The sequence below is a fragment of the Canis aureus genome, chromosome 5, assembly GCF_053574225.1.
Source record: "Canis aureus isolate CA01 chromosome 5, VMU_Caureus_v.1.0, whole genome shotgun sequence".
NCBI classification, from domain to species: Eukaryota; Metazoa; Chordata; class Mammalia; order Carnivora; family Canidae; genus Canis; species Canis aureus.
Window position 1 is genome coordinate 66,671,654 of NC_135615.1, and position 16,931 is coordinate 66,688,584.

Consider the following 16,931-nt stretch of genomic DNA (forward strand, 5'->3'; position numbering starts at 1 on the left):
ATGCAATCCCTATCAAAATACCATGGACTTTCTTCAGAGAGTTAGAACAAATTATTTTAAGATTTGTGTGGAATCAGAAAAGACCCCGAATAGCCAGGGGAATTTTAAAAAAGAAAACCATATCTGGGGGCATCACAATGCCAGATTTCAGGTTGTACTACAAAGCTGTGGTCATCAAGACAGTGTGGTACTGGCACAAAAACAGACACATAGATCAGTGGAACAGAATAGAGAATCCAGAAGTGGACCCTGAACTTTATGGGCAACTAATATTCGATAAAGGAGGAAAGACTATCCATTGGAAGAAAGACAGTCTCTTCAATAAATGGTGCTGGGAAAATTGGACATCCACATGCAGAAGAATGAAACTAGACCACTCTCTTTCACCATACACAAAGATAAACTCAAAATGGATGAAAGATCTAAATGTGAGACAAGATTCCATCAAAATCCTAGAGAAGAACACAGGCAACACCCTTTTTGAACTCGGCCATAGTAACTTCTTGCAAGATACATCCACGAAGGCAAAAGAAACAAAAGCAAAAATGAACTATTGGGACTTCATCAAGATAAGAAGCTTTTGCACAGCAAAGGATACAGTCAACAAAACTCAAAGACAACCTACAGAATGGGAGAAGATATTTGCAAATGACATATCAGATAAAGGGCTAGTTTCCAAGATCTATAAAGAACTTATTAAACTCAACACCAAAGAAACAAACAATCCAATCATGAAATGGGCAAAAGACATGAACAGAAACCTCACAGAGGAAGACATAGACATGGCCAACATGCACATGAGAAAATGCTCTGCATCACTTGCCATCAGGGAAATACAAATCAAAACTACAATGAGATACCACCTCACACCAGTGAGAATGGGGAAAATTAACAAGGCAGGAAACAACAAATGTTGGAGAGGATGCGGAGAAAAGGGAACCCTCTTACACTGTTGGTGGGAATGTGAACTGGTGCAGCCACTCTGGAAAACTGTGTGGAGGTTCCTCAAACAGTTAAAAATATACCTGCCCTACGACCCAGCAATTGCACTGTTGGGGATTTTCCCCAAAGAGACAAATGCAATGAAACGCCGGGACACCTGCACCCCGATGTTTCTAGCAGCAATGGCCACGATAGCCAAACTGTGGAAGGAGCCTCGGTGTCCAACGAAAGATGAATGGATAAAGAAGATGTGGTTTATGTATACAATGGAATATTACTCAGCTATTAGAAATGACAAATACCCACCATTTGCTTCAACGTGGATGGAACTGGAGGGTATTATGCTGAGTGAAGTAAGTCAGTCGGAGAAGGACAAACATTATATGTTCTCATTCATTTGGGGAATATAAATAATAGTGAAAGGGAAAATAAGGGAAGGGAGAAGAAATGTGTGGGAAATATCAGAAAGGGAGACAGAACGTAAAGACTGCTAACTCTGGGAAACGAACTAGGGGTGGTAGAAGGGGAGGAGGGCGGGGGGTGGGAGTGAATGGGTGACGGGCACTGGGTGTTATTCTGTATGTTAGTAAATTGAACACCAATAAAAAAAAAAAAAAAAAAAAAGTAAAAAAAAAAAAAAAAAAAAAAAAAAAAAAAAAAAAAAAAAAAAAAAAAAAAATATATATATATATACACACACACATATATAGTCTTATTAGCAAAAACTATTTCCCTGTGGCTGGTCCAAGTTCCAGAGAACAGCCATTGGTCCCCAGTCTCGGCAGGCTGTCCGAGGAGGGTGGCTCTTATTCTCAGAACGCCACATCTGCCCTAGTTTTCCAGGACACTCCAAGCAAATGTCTCAATTAGGCCACAGGATGGATGTGCTGTGGAGTGGGCTGTGATTTACATATTCAGAGCCCTGCAGTCTCCTGCGGCCTGAGAATGTCCTTCCTTCACTCTGCAGGGCCTCAAGGAGGCTCCAGGGCTTTCCAGGGGCCAGGCCTTGGCCCTGGATGGCTCTGGGGGTGCCCTGAGCAGCATGGGGCTGGGGAGACTGTGCTGGTCAGGGAGCCAGAGGCCCAGGAGGGGGCCCCATGGCCCTGCTTCCTGGCTGTGTAACCTTGGTTTTGCCCTCTGGCCTCTGTAGTCTTAGAGGGAATAGGACTCAGGGAGGGGTTGCAAACTGGTGCAGGCGATATTCCGCCCGCAGATGTATTTCATTCAGCCTGTGTAAGTATTTTGGAAATCAGGGCATGTCATAAACAAAATCAGATTTCTGGTCTGTTTAATGAATGATGTGGTATGACAGGGTTAGCATCTTCCCTCTTGAGATGGGGCACACATCACACAGGTAGACCTCCGTCCTGCACAGAGCCTATGTGCTGTCAGGCCCTCCATGTATTCTCTGCACCCCCCACCGGCTTCCCCCACCCCCCAACCTAAGTCACCTGGGAAGCCCACCAGGTCCCAGGCCCCAGGCCCTGTGCCCATGGATGTAACACTCCCTACGCCTCAGCGTCTCTTGCAGGGGCTCCCCTGGGGGCGGCGTTTGCCTCTGTGGACATTTAGTGATGTCTGGAGATATTTTTGGTGGTGACAAGCAGGAGAGGTGGTGCTACTGACATCTAGCAGGTAGAGGCCAGACATGCTGCTGAACATCCTAGAGCACACAGGACAGCTCCTGCACTGAGGGATTATCCAACCCCAAATGCTAACAGTGCGAGGGTTGGGGAATCTTGATCTATCAGGCAACACAGACACGTGAACAAATGGTTAAAATGAAATGTAGTAAGACTCTGATAGAAATAGGGCCAGAATTAGTTGGAAGCCCAGAGGTGGGAGGGAATAGCTAAATCAGAAAGAAGAAAGAGAAATCCCTGTTTGGAGAAGCCACAACATTGCTATCTTGCTCATGCCTCATGTGAGCTCCTGGTATGCACTTCACTCACCCAGGATGCAACTGCTGCTGCTCTGGTGATTTCACTTGCACCCCTGGATCCAGCCATGCCTGAAGTCTCATACTTTTTGGTTACGTGGCACCTATAGGTTTGCTTTTTGTGCCTTACATTTATTTGAGTTGAGTTACTTTTCATCTATAGGTAGATAGATGACACATTTGCACAGTCACAGATCTTGTGCAGACTCCTCCTTTCGCCCTTATTTGATGCTGCCCCCACCCCAACTGACCGCCGGCCTTCTTTTCTCCTTCCTGTAGCTGGCAGCTCCCGTCAGGGCTGCAGCAGTGGCATTTGCCATCCCTGAAGCATCAAAATATCCAAGCGTCAGTTGCGGGATGGAAGTGTTCCATCGGTTCGGACTGGGGGAGCCACGAGCTGATGTGGTTCGTGGAACAGCTGCCCGCCTGCGCAGGGCTGGCAGTTAATTAAAAGCCCCATGCACTTAGTGATTAACTAATCACAGCATGATGGCAGTCGGTGACGGTGCGGCGAATTCTCTGCTGGAGTCGGCTGAGAAGCTCCAAATGTCTGCCTTTGGGCGGCGGTGGCAGCGGGAGGCCTGGGTGGCCCCAGTGTGGCCGTCCCAAGCAGGTTGCAGAGCAGATTCCCAGCTGTCTCTCCTGCTTAACGCTTCTAGGAGAAACAGTTGAAAGGGGCCCCGGGGTGGAGGGTGAAGACATGGTAATCACTGTGGGGGGCTGTGGATAGGGGTGTAGGGTGGGGCTGGAGGGGGCTGGAAGGGAGCAGAGGCTGTCAGGATTTTGGAGCCACTGTTAGCGCTGGGGGTGGGGGGGTTGATGGGACTTCAGGAAGGCGGGGAGGGAGCTGGCCACAGGGACTGGGCAGGTCTGGGGACAGCTCTGTGGTGTGCGGATGATGAGCCCCCTTTCGTTTCAGGCACTGTGGTACCTGGTCAGGTCTGCGGTAGAGCCAGAGCGCTATTGAGTCATGGCCCTGCCACTGATGGGCCCCAGGTGACCATGGACATGATTTCCAACCTCTCAGGCCCGGTGTCCTTCCCTGTAAAATCTAGGATTCATAACCACACCTATAAGCGCCCCCCCCCGCCCCCCCCCCTCCCGCCGCCGACCAGGTTGTGGCAAGGATTAATCAATGTGAACGTTTCCTAACCCAATAAGCACTTGAAAAATCCTAATATAATAGCATTAGCTTACAAAGCAGAGGGCTACTGCCTCCGGAGAGATAAAGGGCCAATGCCCTTAGAAGGGATTGGGGTGCTCCAACCCCTCCCATCCCCTCTCGTCCCCTCCCCTAAGAGAGGCCTTGGGGTTCCCAGGGGGATAGAAAGACAGGCTGGAACTGCCTTCTACTGCGCTCTGCAAGGACATGGAGCTGGGAGGAGCAGCTCCAGGAGGAGCAGCCTCCCCGCAGTGCCCTCAGTTGGCCCCCCTTGAGCTGCCACTTTACCCTCTGTCATGCTCCGGGGCCTGGCCCGCTCGGGTCTCTGGCTCTGCCCATCATGGTGACCTTGCAGGACCGCAAGTACCGAGACTGTGCTGTCTTTAATGTCGGCCCTGGATGTCCAATTACCTCACAGGAGAAACTCCTATGTCCTTACCGTCCTTACCTGACTCTCACACCCCCCACCGTCTGCTCCAGCTCATCTTTCCCAGTTCTCTTCTCTCTCTCCTTAATTCTACGCTGCCTCAGGTCCCTGAGTCGCCACCAACCTTGGCTGGTTCTCTTCCCGCCGACAGGGGCTTTCTCTACCATCTTTTTCTCTACCATCTACCATCATCTCTACCTTCACCTCTGATTCCAAAATATAGCCTGCAGGGATGACCCCTTCCACCCCGTCTTACCCTGGTGGCACTGCTTTCAAGCAGGCCTGGGGTGGTGGTGGTGGGGCGAGGTAGAGTTCCATCTTTTGGGGGTCCTGGGGGGCCTCACTGAGAAGGTGTTGCTGGAACTCACACCCAAAGGGTGAACAAGAGAAGGGAGACGTTGTGGCTCTGGGAGGGGTCCTAGGATGGCAGGGGCGCCTGGGGTGCCTGCCAAGGGGAGGAGGCTGGAGTGAGTGGGCACTAGCATGAGGCCAGGAGGCAGCAGGGCAAGCAAGGGCCCACAGGAGTGGGTCATCTCTCACTGGGGCAAGGTGGGAGACCTCACGGGCCTCTGGCCATCTGTGCGGCTTGCTGGCTGGACATCATAAGTCCTGTGAAAGTCCATGGGGAGGCTGGGTTCCCAGGAATAGATCTGCATCCAGGGTTCCTATGAAAGTGATTCATTAAAAATCCCAGAAAAGACAAGTGGGGTCTGGGGAGTGTTGCCCTGAGAGGCGGGGCAGGTCAGGGCGGCAGCTGGAGGGCTTGTATCCTGTGCCCTGCTGGGAACTCCCGAGCCCTGAGAGTCTCTTTGTTGGGCCTGGCTGGGTTATCCAGAAGGTGCTTGGGTTGGGAGCCAAGGCTAACTTGAACCAGGTAGGCATCTATTGGAAGGATCTGGAGTAGCTCTCAGAGTAGGAGGAAGAGGTAGAAAATTAGGTCTTAGGGAGCCTGAGATGCAGGCAGACCCCGATGCTGTCTGTGTGTCCCTCTGCTTGAAGGTCCAGGGGAAACAGAGCTAACTGTCTGGGCCACCATTACATGACCACCCCTCTGCCAAGAAGTGGGGGTGGGACCCTCGATGAAGGACTCAAAATGTCTCCTGTGAGGAGGGCTGGCTCTCCAAAGCAATCCTGGGGTGCTAGCACCAGAAGAGGGGAGCGGGCCCACATATGCGTCCCCTCCACTGAGCCAGTCTACGTTTCTGGGACGGGCATGTGTTGTCCACATCTGTGAGGGGAGGCGTGTCGGACCCCAGGGAAGTTGCTCTGCCTCGGCCCCAACATCTGTCCAGATCCTCCCCTAAGGGCCAGGTCACAGCTGGGAAAAGTCAGGTGTCCCTTCACATTGCCCCTAAGTCTATCGCTAAAGGGCCCAAGGGTCCAGAATATTCTCCAAAGTCTGAGGGATGTTTAAGGCGCGTCAACGCAGTCTCTCTGGCTGCCGTGTAGCCATGGGCAAACTGGCTGCCTTCTCTGAACCTGTCTCCTTGCTGGGAATAAGGAACATAGAAGGAAAAGTGCTTGGACTGCTTTGGTCTCTGGTGAGGACTCAGGAGGAAGCTGCCTGTTTGCCTCCTGACCATCAGCTCCCTTGGCCATCTCTCCCCCCAGGACCCTCCTCTGCCTTCTCCCTGCCTTCACCCTTAGGGCTCACACCTGCCTGTGTTCCTGTAGGGAGACTTTTCCAGGGTCTTGTCCTTTTTCCCTCATCTGGAGGGGAGAGGTGCTAGGCAGTCGGCAGAGTGGGGTGAGGGGCCGAGGTGGCCCCAGGATGGGGTGTGTGGGGGATGTGGTGAGGACTGGAAGTGTGGTGGCAGGTCCTCAGCCACTTCCCGATAGGCTGGTCCCCACAGCTGTGCTCTGAATAGACAACATTCAGGTCACATTCCCTGTAACAAAGTCTGAGGGACCCGATTTCTCAGCCAGAACTTCTGGGAATAAAGCAAATATCTGGGGCTTGCAGTTGATCATTGATCTTTGGGGGAGCTCTTGGTTTTGGGACTGGCCACTCACCAGATAATACAAACAAGTGCCTTGTCTTAGCTCTGGTCGCTATAACAAAAATACGATAGACTGGGTGGCTTAAAGAACAGAAATGTATTTCTCACGGTTCTGGAGGCTGGAAGCCCCAAATCAGAGTGCCAGCTTGTTCGAGCTCTGGCGAGAGCCCTCTTGGCTGGTTTGCAGACGGCTGTCTTCTGGCCGTGCCCTGACATACTAGAGAGCAGAGAGGAACCCAGCTCTCCTGTGTTCTTATAGGGACACTAATCACATCTTGACCTCATTAACTCCTCAAGGGCCCCACCTCCTAATGCTGTCACATTGGGGGTTAGGATTTCAACATATGAATTTGGAGGTTGGGGGTACGAATACTCAGTCTGTAACCTCTTACCCCTTACAGAATGCATTCGTGTTCATTTTCTCACTTGGCTTTATCTGCATTTTACAGAAATGAAACTTAAAGCCAGAGAGGTCAAGGGATTTGCCCAGGTTCACGCACCAGTGACTTAAGCTTGATAGAAGTTTCTCTGTCATTTATAGAAGTGTGCAAGTTGATGGCCCAGGGCAGGCCCTTAGGCCCAGCTATATTACCTCCCTGCTGGCCTATATCATACAAGCTGTGAAGGGAGGAATGTTGTAGGTTGGGTTCCCAGAAGGACCCTTCATCTTAGACTCCTGTGAAAATAATTCATTAGGAAGTGTTGCTGAAATGACCAGTAGGGGCTGAGGTGTGATCTACATGGAGAGAGAGGACTTGTCCTGTGGAGAGGGAGGCTGGGGCAGCTCACTCGTGGCCTATGTCCTGCTGGGAACTGGACCTGTGTGTATGGGGCTTCCAGGGCTGCTCTGGCCTTGCCCCAGTCAGGGACCCAGCCCCCTTTTATCCTGGGCCTGCCAGCCTCCAATATGGCAGCACAGGATCCAGCCATCACACCTGGTCTTCCAGCCAACAGGAGGGAGGAGGGAGTAGAAAGGGGGTGCCACTCTCTGTAAGGTCACATCTTCAAATGTGCACATGATGCTTTGGCTTCCAGGTTTGGGGCCACATCTAAAGTGTGTCAGCACATCCAGCTAGCAAGGAAACTAGGAAATGAATGCTTTTTTCTAGGTAGCCTGTGTCCAGCTAAATTTGGATTCTGTTACTGGGCAGGAGGGGGCATAGATGCTGGGGGAAAAGTAGCAGCCATTGGCATACGTAGCTAGGGAGTGTGAAAATAGACTTGGCCCCTTCGCCTACACTATCTGCCCAATGGCCCTGCCCTCTGCCTAGAGATTTGTCTGCAAGGGGAATAGTAGCTTCGGATGAGGGGTCTCCATAAGAGGAGGGTGGGCTGGGGCTGGGTCCACTGAGCCCCTTATTTGTGGGGTAAGACTTCACCCCAGGTTCAGCTGACTCTGGCAGGATGGTGGTACCTTCCAGAGCTCCCTGGAAGCACCTGGCAGGCAAGGGGAGCTGTACTGAATGAAGTCCTTAGCTGGAAGCCAGGGCCTTGGCTTTTGACTTCCTGGTTCACGAATAATCTTCTAGGGGACCTTGAGCAGGGCTGTTAATCCCTAATATCCCCCAGGCTGGGTTCCTTTGTTGGTAAAATGGGGACAATGTGAAGCATTCAGGGTCAGGCAAGGGTGAGGCCAGAGGCTCTGGACTCAGGCATATAATTTCAGAGGGTGCCAAAAAGCTCGGCAAGTAGGCTCAATAATATTTTAATGCAATTTTTTATTATGGTAAAATATACTATAAAACTGATCATTTTAACCATCTTTAAGTGTGTAGTCCAGTGGTGTTCAATTCAGTCACACCATCCCCTCCATTCATCTCCAGAATGTTCCTATCTTCCCCAACTGAAACTCTATCCCCATGAAACACTGACTGCATATTCCCTGCTCCCCCAACCCTGGGCCCAACCCCAGGCAACCTCCATTCGGCTTACTGTCTCTATGACGTCGACTACTCTAGGAACGTCATCATACAGTCTTTGTCTTTTTGTGTCTGGCTTATTTCACTTAGCATGATGTTCTCCGGGTTTGTCCATTTGGAAGCAGGGGTCAGAACTTCCTTCTTTTTTTAAGGTGGAATCGTATTTGATTGTGGATATACCACATTTTGATTATCCACTCACCCATCGATGGACACGTGGGGTGCTTTCTACCTTTTGGCTGTTATAAATAATGCCGTTATGAACGTGAGTGTACAGATACTGTTTAAGTCCCCATTTTCATTTCTATAATATTTTATAAAAATCACAACTCATGCAAAAAAGTCCGTGATGAATAAACTGTCAACATGTGAAAGACAAGATCAGGATCGGCACTGTGCTGAGCCACGCAAGAGTCTGAGGCGAAAGGAGGTGTGGGTAATTAGCACCTGCCATGAGCCTGTCTGTGGTGCCCCCTTAAATCCTCTCCCCAAAGAAGCGCTTCACCTCCTCACCCAGTCCTGGCTCTGGTGGGGATGAGTGGGGCCTGGCTGAGTGCACTGTGCCTGGGAGTCTCCTCTCCCCCAGCCACTCTGGGCTGATTAAGCAACTGGAGTCGTAGAGGAGCCTCTAAGTTGGAAAGCTGGAGCTGGAGCTTCTTCCCCCATTGAGCAGATTCATCTTAATTAGCCCCCTCAGATAACAGTTCTTTCTGAGGCTGAGGCAGCTGACTTATAGACACAGTCACTGTGTCTTCCTTCCTTCGAGTTGTTTTGCCAAGTGACAAACCAGGAGACACATGTCCCCGCTAAGGGTTGGCCTGCAGAGCTGGGTTTGAGGCCGTTCTAATGAGACGGGAGACGGTGCTCCTGGTCCATGACCTGTTGATCCAGCCAGGTGGGCACCTGGTGCCGCACATGGGGGCCAGAGTCTGGGTGTGAGCTCATGTGAGTGTGGTGCTATGGGATCCCACCAGGAGGAAGAGCTGTTCCTTAGTCCCAGGCCCCCAAAGTTAGGGGCCATGAATGAAATCCCTAAAAGGAAGTCTCTTACCTTTGTCATGTGAGGAGCATTTAGTGAGCACCTACTGTGTGCCGGGGCAGTTAGTAGGTGGGAATGAGGGTTGACAGAGATGGGTCACTTGTGGCCCTGACTCTAAGGAGCTTTTTTCAAAAAATTTAAAAAAGATTTTATTTATTCGAGAGCGAGAGGGAGAGGGAGAAGCAGACTCTTTGCTGAGCAGGGAGCTAGATGCAGGGCTGGATCCCAGGACCCTGAGATCATGACCCTGGGTGAAGGCAGATGCCCAAAGGGCTGAGCCACCGAGGTGCCCCACTCTAAGGAGCTTATAACGAAAAATAAGGGTTCATGTCAGGAGTTGAGGTATGTCAGGTTACAGGGTATGAGAGAGGACAAACGAAGGGGAGTGAGAAGCCATCTCAGCTCTCCTCCTTGGCTGCTGAGTGTGTGTGTGTGTGTGTGTGTGTGTGTCTGCCCTGGAGGAGGCCCCGCCTCCCTGAGACCGGCACTTGTCTGCTATCTTAAGACTGACCAGCAGATGGCGGGAGTGCTACGGGAAAGTCAGGGACAGCTGGTGGGTGAGGAGGAGAGACAGACACAGAGCGCATTGGTCTCTTTGGGCCTTCACAGCAAAATACCATAGGCCAGCTGGTTTATTTATTTTATTTTATTTTTAATTAAAGATTTTATTTGTTTATTCATGAGAGACAGAGAGAGGGAGACAGAGGGAGTCTGATGCTGGACTCGATTCCAGGACCCTGGGATCAGGACCTGGGCTGAAGGCAGATGTTCCACACTGCGCCACCCAGGCGCCCCTGGCTGGCTGGTTTAAACAACAGAAATGTCTTACAATTCTGGAGGCAAGGATGTCCAGGGGTCAAAGTGCCAGCAAGGTAGGTTTCATTCTGCGTCTTCTCTTGGCTCGAGGTGGCTTCCTTCCCACCTTGTGCTCACAGGCCTTTCTTCAGTGCGTGTAGGTGTGTGGGGGAGCATGGGGGAGAGAGAGAGACAGACAGCTCTTCCTATTCCTATAAGGCAACCAGTCCTTTTGGATTAGGGCCGCATCCTCAGGACCTCATTTAACCTTAATTACCTCCTAAAGACCCTCTCCCAGAAAACAGATGCAGTCACATTGGGCTTCGACATATGAATTTCAGTGGGACACAACTGAATCCATTGGAGAGAGAGAGAGAGAGGAAGAAAGGAGGGGAGAGATAGAGAGAGGCAAAGGGTGGGGGTGAGGTGGGGTGGGGTGAGAGAAGGAGAGAAGAGCCTGTGGCACTGGGTGGAGGTCTAGATTACTGGTCCTGGGCTGGCTTTGCTGTTTACCTTATTGCAATCCTGAGCGAGTCACTCTTCCCTTTGGTTGTCCCATCCTTACCTCCAAAGGGGATCATGGTACGCCCCACACCCCGTACACACTGAAATAGTGACAAGGTCACAGAGAGGAGCTCTCAAGAGCTTCTCCCCATTTCCTCACTCAGTGATACCGCAACCTATGAGATGGGCATTACATTATCTCCATCTTTCAGATGAGGAGACCAAGGGTCAGGGGGTTAAGTGGCTTGCCTAAGGTCTGAGCTGAGACTCAAACCGGGTCTTCTGACTCCATGGTCCATCCAGTAAGGTGAGAGCCTTGACAGGGGTAGAAGATACAATGCAGATGTGAAGGAAACTTGGAACTCCTTGGCACAGCCAAGGCTGACAGATTGCTCTCCCATTGGGGCCTTGTGGGGAGCCTCCTCAAAGCCCCCAAGAATAGGCAAGTTTGGTGGGGTGCACTTGTAGGGAAGACAGACACTGGAGGGAACGGCCTGGAAGCTGGCCCAGAGACCGGAGAAACACTCCCTGGACCCGAGGTAACCAAAGAAAGCTGTCCAAGAGGGGCATCTATCCTGCTTTGGTTCGCTGACAGTGAAGGCCATGCAGCTCTTAGCTTCCACTGTATGGTGTGTGCAGGGCCGTATGTAGAGGAGAGAATGTACTCCTTTTCTCTCAGAGACACACAAGGGACGCTTAAATCTAATAAGTTAATCTAGACTCCTAGAAACAAGATTAAATTTTCAAATAAAAGCAGGCTCTGACAGCTAAGGCATAAATCTTTTATTTAAAATAGAGACTAAACCCATTCAAATGCAATCAGTGATGACAGATGCAGATAGAAACAAGCTCTGATAGAGTAGACGCAGCGTGGAGTTGTTGGCTTTTGGTGACATACCACAAAGGGTGACCTTAAGGACAGTCTGCAAGCATCAGCAAATAGTGTGGCCTTTGCATCCATTTCCATGTGGTTTTTCAGCCCAAGGTGGTGCCAGGGTAGTTTCTGGGGCACATGGAAAGTTGCTGGCCTTGGAGGTCATGGTCCAGCTGCCATCACCCCAGCTGCCCCAAGAGGGCAGGGAAGAGGGTCAGCAGCATTTGGACATGTCTGGAGCATAAGCAAAGCAGCTCGAGGAGGAGAGAGTGGGGAGCTGTCAAGAGCAGGTGAGAGATGGTTGAGGCAAGAGGATAAGGGAGGTAAGAACAATGGGAGAATTTCCTGGAGCCTCCAGAACAAAGGGTAAAGAACCAAGACAGTTTTTTGCCTCAGCTGCTATGGAGGAGCATTTCTGTGTGCCAGACACTGCACATTCAGTACCCGATCTCATTTAATCCTCCCATCAGATCCTTTTACAGATAACTGGCAGATGCTCAGAGGGGTTAAGCCCATGCCTTAATTACATAGTCAGTCAGTGGCAGAGCCAGGAGTCTGCCCAAGGCATGCTGACCCCAGCCCCTTGCTCTTTCTACCTGACACTCCACAGCTCACAGATACAGAGATGCCATGGAGCCTCGCAAACATCCTGACACTTCGTTTGTTCTAATTCAGGCAAAGAACAGAGAACGATTTCTCTTAAATATTGCCCCTTTTGAAGCCTTTCCATGCTTGCTCCCAGATCCCTTCACAGCACAAACTCAAAGCTGCTACTACAAACATACATGCCTTGAGGACAAGGGGCTTCCCAAATGGCTAATCCCATGAGTCCTTTTCAGGGAAATGTTTAATAGGATGCTGCAAACATAGCAAAGCCCCATACAAGACTGCTTGTGGTAAGTCAGTCTGGGAAACGGTGCCTGCTACAACCCCTCCTGGAGAGTCACTTGACATATTAGAACATTAAAGAACATTATGACAAGTCCTGCAGAAAAGAAGTCTGTTTCACCCAGCATTCCCCCAACTTATTTGAACATGAAGATATTTTTGTTTCTCTTGCTAGACAAAAAATCACATCAACCTATCTTCCAGAGAGCCCATTTCAGGAAATACTGATCTAAGAGCATCATTTCAATTTGGCCCATAGCTTCCTGCTTCTCCAGAATAAGTACTACAGAACATGAAACTGCACCACTAAATACTTGAAACAGATGCCCAGAGAAGCCACAATTGACATTGGTGGTTCTTAAGTCCTTTTTAGGTTAAGTGTCTTTAGGTAATTTAAAGAAAGTTGTGAATTTTTTCCCTTGATTAGGAGGAGAAACACTCACATACATTATGTCCATACACACAGAATGTTGAATTCATATTTAGGAGTTCATGGGTCCTCTGTTGCCCATAAGCCTGAAGTCAGAAATCTCTGTTTTAAGTCATTATTAGCTTAAGTCTTCAGTGTTGTTGGTAATCAAGCACTAGGCCTTGGCTGGGGGCAGGGAGGGGCAAGCCTGCTGGGGGTAGGGCCACTGAGAGGGTCTGGGTGAAAGGGCCAAGTAGATTCCTGGCCTTCTGACAAAGAAAGTCTGAGAGTCACACCAGCTTCATGTGTTCAAGCATGGGGAACTCCACGGGGGTCTGGGATGGGGTGGGTGGAAGGCATCGAGCAGCTTGGTGAGTGGAGGCCCTTATGCAGGTCTGAGGGATTGCTCCTTCCCACAGTCCTGTGGGGAGTCCCAAGCTCAGAGCTCCCACTTCTCTTGGAGCCTCCTACAACTTAGTGTATGAGAATCCTGTTGTTGATGCTTGCCTAACATCCCTTCCCTGCCCCCATTCTCTCTTCAGGAGCTACCCCTGCTGCCCACTGGTCTACGTTTGTGATATGGGTCTAACCTTACCTTCAGTTTCAGGATGGTCTCATGACCCAGGCCTGGACAATCAGAGGATATTATTATTTTTTTTTGTCACAGTGATTGCTTCAGGAACAGGCATGGGATCCAAACCAGGACAATTAGTGCCAAAGGGATAAATTATGGGACTTTTACTGAGAGAGTAGTTCTCATGGGGCTGTTCATAAAAACATATGCCTGGAGCTGCTAATGGCTACCTTGACCCATGACAGGAGATGGCCCAAAACTGGATCCTTTACTGAGGAGATCAGGTGATAGATGGAGAGCGGGATTGACCCGATGAGACTCTTCATGTCTATATCCATCTATGCCCCAAAGTAGTCCCACCACTGGCACAGTCTCATGAACTAATACATTTCCTTTGGTGCTTAAGACCATGTGAATTGGACTTCTGTCACTTGCAACTGAGTCTTAATTCCCTTATGTTAAAAACACATTCCCAAGTTCACTGATTTAGAATTCCCTGGTAGTTGAATTAGAATCTCCAGGAATATGGAGGCGATAGATAAATGATAGATAGATAGATTGATCTTTCTGGAGAATCTAATGTTCTAACAACTCTAGCTTTTGATAATCTCAATTATCAATTACCACGGAAGGATGCAAGATGCTCATTTAGGGAATCTAAAATTACCCACACATGCATCCAGTAAAAGCCCAGTAGTCAAAATATTTTATAAAATTGGTCCTCAGTTTATTCCCATTCTCAAGCTCTTGCATGGGGCTAAAAATCACGTAATTGTGACAATTTCTCAGCCTTGTACAAGATTGGGAGACTGCTCTGTGTTCCTCAAAGCTTGTTTATCTTCCTGTACCAACAGCTAGACTATACTTCCCAGACCCTTTCTGGTAGGTGTAGCCATGAGCTGGGTTCTAACCAATAGAATGTGAGCAGAAGGGATGTGTGCCACTTCCAGACTTGGCTTATAAAAATCTTCTTGGATATTCTTCATGATTTTTACTCTTCTAGATTGATGCAGATAAACATGAGGATCTTCAAAGCCATGATGTAAGGTGGCAGAGTCACAAGGAGCAAGGATCCTGGGTACCAGAATCACTCTTGGAGGCGAGCTTCATGACAATCAGGAATCCCTGCTTAGGGCACACACAAATGAGAATTAAGGGTCTGTTATGTTAAATCACTGGAATTTGAGGGGTTGTTACAGTTGTTTTTTTTTAACAGTGAATTTTTATGAATTTCAGATAACTTTTCCATTCATTGATTCATCTTTGCTTTATAAAAACTCTGGGTGGCAGTCTGGGAATGGCATTTTACAGATGAAAATGCTTTTCCTAGCTTAACTAGTTGGCGGAAGGTTAGAAATCGGTTCCAAAAAGAGCAGTTTGATATGAATGTGAAAGGATTATGATGATGGGCCCTTCCTTGGCCCTGACCCAATCCTATTAGTTCAGGTATTTCTGTAGTTTTAGCTCTTCTCTGGGATTCAATACCCACCTTCCCACCCACTCTGCCCCCATCCCTTCCCCAGTGAAGACTCTAGGGACTCTGCCTCTGTCCACGGTGCTGAATCTAGTGGGATTTACAGAGCGGAGTAGTGGAAATGATCCTGGACTCAAACATTAGACCTGGATTTTACTTCTAAACATATATTCCCTTGGAAAGTCTTTAAACCTCTCCAATGATAATTTTCTTACCTGTAAAATGGGAAATTATACTTTCCCCATGAGATTGTTGTGGACATTAAATAATGCAGAAAAACTATTAGTGTAATAGGTGTGGGTTTTTTTTTTTTTTTACATCCCCTTTCCCCCCTTAAAAAAAAATCCAACCTTTTCTTTCCCCTCTCTACCAAAAGTAGCAGCTAAAGAGGACAATTTCATACTTTTGTGTAATATTGACTTCAAGAGCCAGTTATTCACCAAAGTTTGAGTGAATTAAGAGAAACAAACAGATTCTAGAGATATTAACTCTAATTACTATAGCTGCTACTGGCTATATGGGGTTACAGAATATTCTAAAAGTTTAAAGGAAATTTGAAGCTTGAATAAAAGTCTGTGGTTTTTTGCTCTCCCCCTTAGCTTCTTCATTTACAAAATGGTTGGTAGTGGGGTGGTACCTTGGTGGTTTCCAACCTCGTAGAACAAGGGTATCTTTTAGTATTCTCAACACTCATTGATCCCTATCTTGGTAATCATTTTGTCAACTAAATACACTGCACTTATTAAGGAATAACAAATTCATTTCCCCAATTTTATTAATAAAAGACATTTAGAAGTGATTGTGCAATAAAAACAGTATTAAGCTTCCCGGTTTAATGAGGTGGCTGATGCTTTAGTTAGTCTGTGTGGCCTCATTATCGGCTAATGTGTGGATTCCCTTAGGTTTTCTGAATTTTTGCCAAGAATTCACAGAACCCGGTGCTACTTCTGTGAACCTCAGAGCAGGAGTCATTGTTTTCAATAGACTCTCAGGATCCTTCTAGCTCTGACCTGATTCTGTTGAGCTCTGAAGTACCAAGAAGGGAGGAGTAGAGCAGGCACAGAAGAGGAGAAAGGAGACGCAGTTGTTGTGGGCCAGCGACATTTACCTTGGGGATTGGAACCATCGAGATATCCCCTGGTGTTTGGTTTAATCCACACCTGGAAGATGAAATTCATAACCCCCTCAACTCCCTCCACTGTGAATATAGTGAGAGGCATTCTGAATGTGTGTGTGTGTAGGTGTGTGTGTGTGTGTGTGTGTGAGAGAGAGAGAGAGAGACAGAGACAGAGACAGAGAGAGAAATTAACTAAAAGGTTGGTTTACTAATGAAAAACATGCCTGCCAAGGGAAATAATTAGTTGGTCTCATTTCTGTCAACACCTTCTCTCCCTATTGCACATGACATGGGAAACTAATTTGAAACCAGACAAATGCTTGGTGGGCACAAAACTAGAGTTAAATTCATTGGATAGTTTTAATGACGTGGTCTCCAAACTATGATGGCTGTTGGGATATAACTTCCTGGAGGTTTTATTCAGGGCCTTTCAGGAATGATGACCCCACTCTGTCCCAGATAATGCTGGAAGCAATCCACTAACACTTTACCTTTGGGCTCTGCGCTGACTTGCACCTGTTAGCATGGGACCCGCCTGAGACATTCAAGCTGCTGCCTCTCTTAACTGCTTCAGGGTTTAGTGGCAGTTGAGAATCTGTTCTCTCAGCATGGTACAAACCTTGGGGTGGCCCTCTAGCATTGGTACAGTGGGAGGAACAAGCCCCTTCCTCGTGCTGATGGACTCCTTTTGGAATATCTTATTGGTTGTTTATAGCCTCAGTGGTGCCATCCTCAAGTTAAAATGACAGTCAGGATTTGAATTGATATCATTGAGTCCAGGGCCCATTCTCTGCAGTCAGCCCAACCCTATACTGCTTCTCTAAGGTGTCTTGACTTTAAACTCTGGAGGCAGAGTGCCTCCTAGCCC

General features: G+C 48.6%; 2 long non-coding RNA genes across 4 annotated transcripts in view; one reads left to right on the plus strand and one right to left on the minus strand.

Annotated features, from left to right (window-relative positions):
* The window catches only part of LOC144314435 (uncharacterized), a 28,624-nt gene extending 13,966 nt beyond the window's left edge, over positions 1 to 14,658 (plus strand). The window contains exons 2-3 of the long non-coding RNA XR_013380313.1: positions 10,119 to 10,300; positions 14,476 to 14,658. This is a non-coding gene — a long non-coding RNA (uncharacterized LOC144314435). The remainder of the gene's footprint in view (positions 1 to 10,118; positions 10,301 to 14,475) is intronic.
* Positions 11,496 to 16,931, minus strand: part of LOC144314434 (uncharacterized) — a 92,552-nt gene continuing 87,116 nt past the window's right edge. For 2 of the 3 annotated variants that reach the window (XR_013380312.1, XR_013380310.1), the window contains one exon: positions 11,496 to 14,597. This is a non-coding gene — a long non-coding RNA (uncharacterized LOC144314434). Of the gene's footprint in view, positions 14,601 to 16,931 lie in introns of all 3 variants that reach the window. The other variant, XR_013380311.1, reaches the window with a different exon arrangement.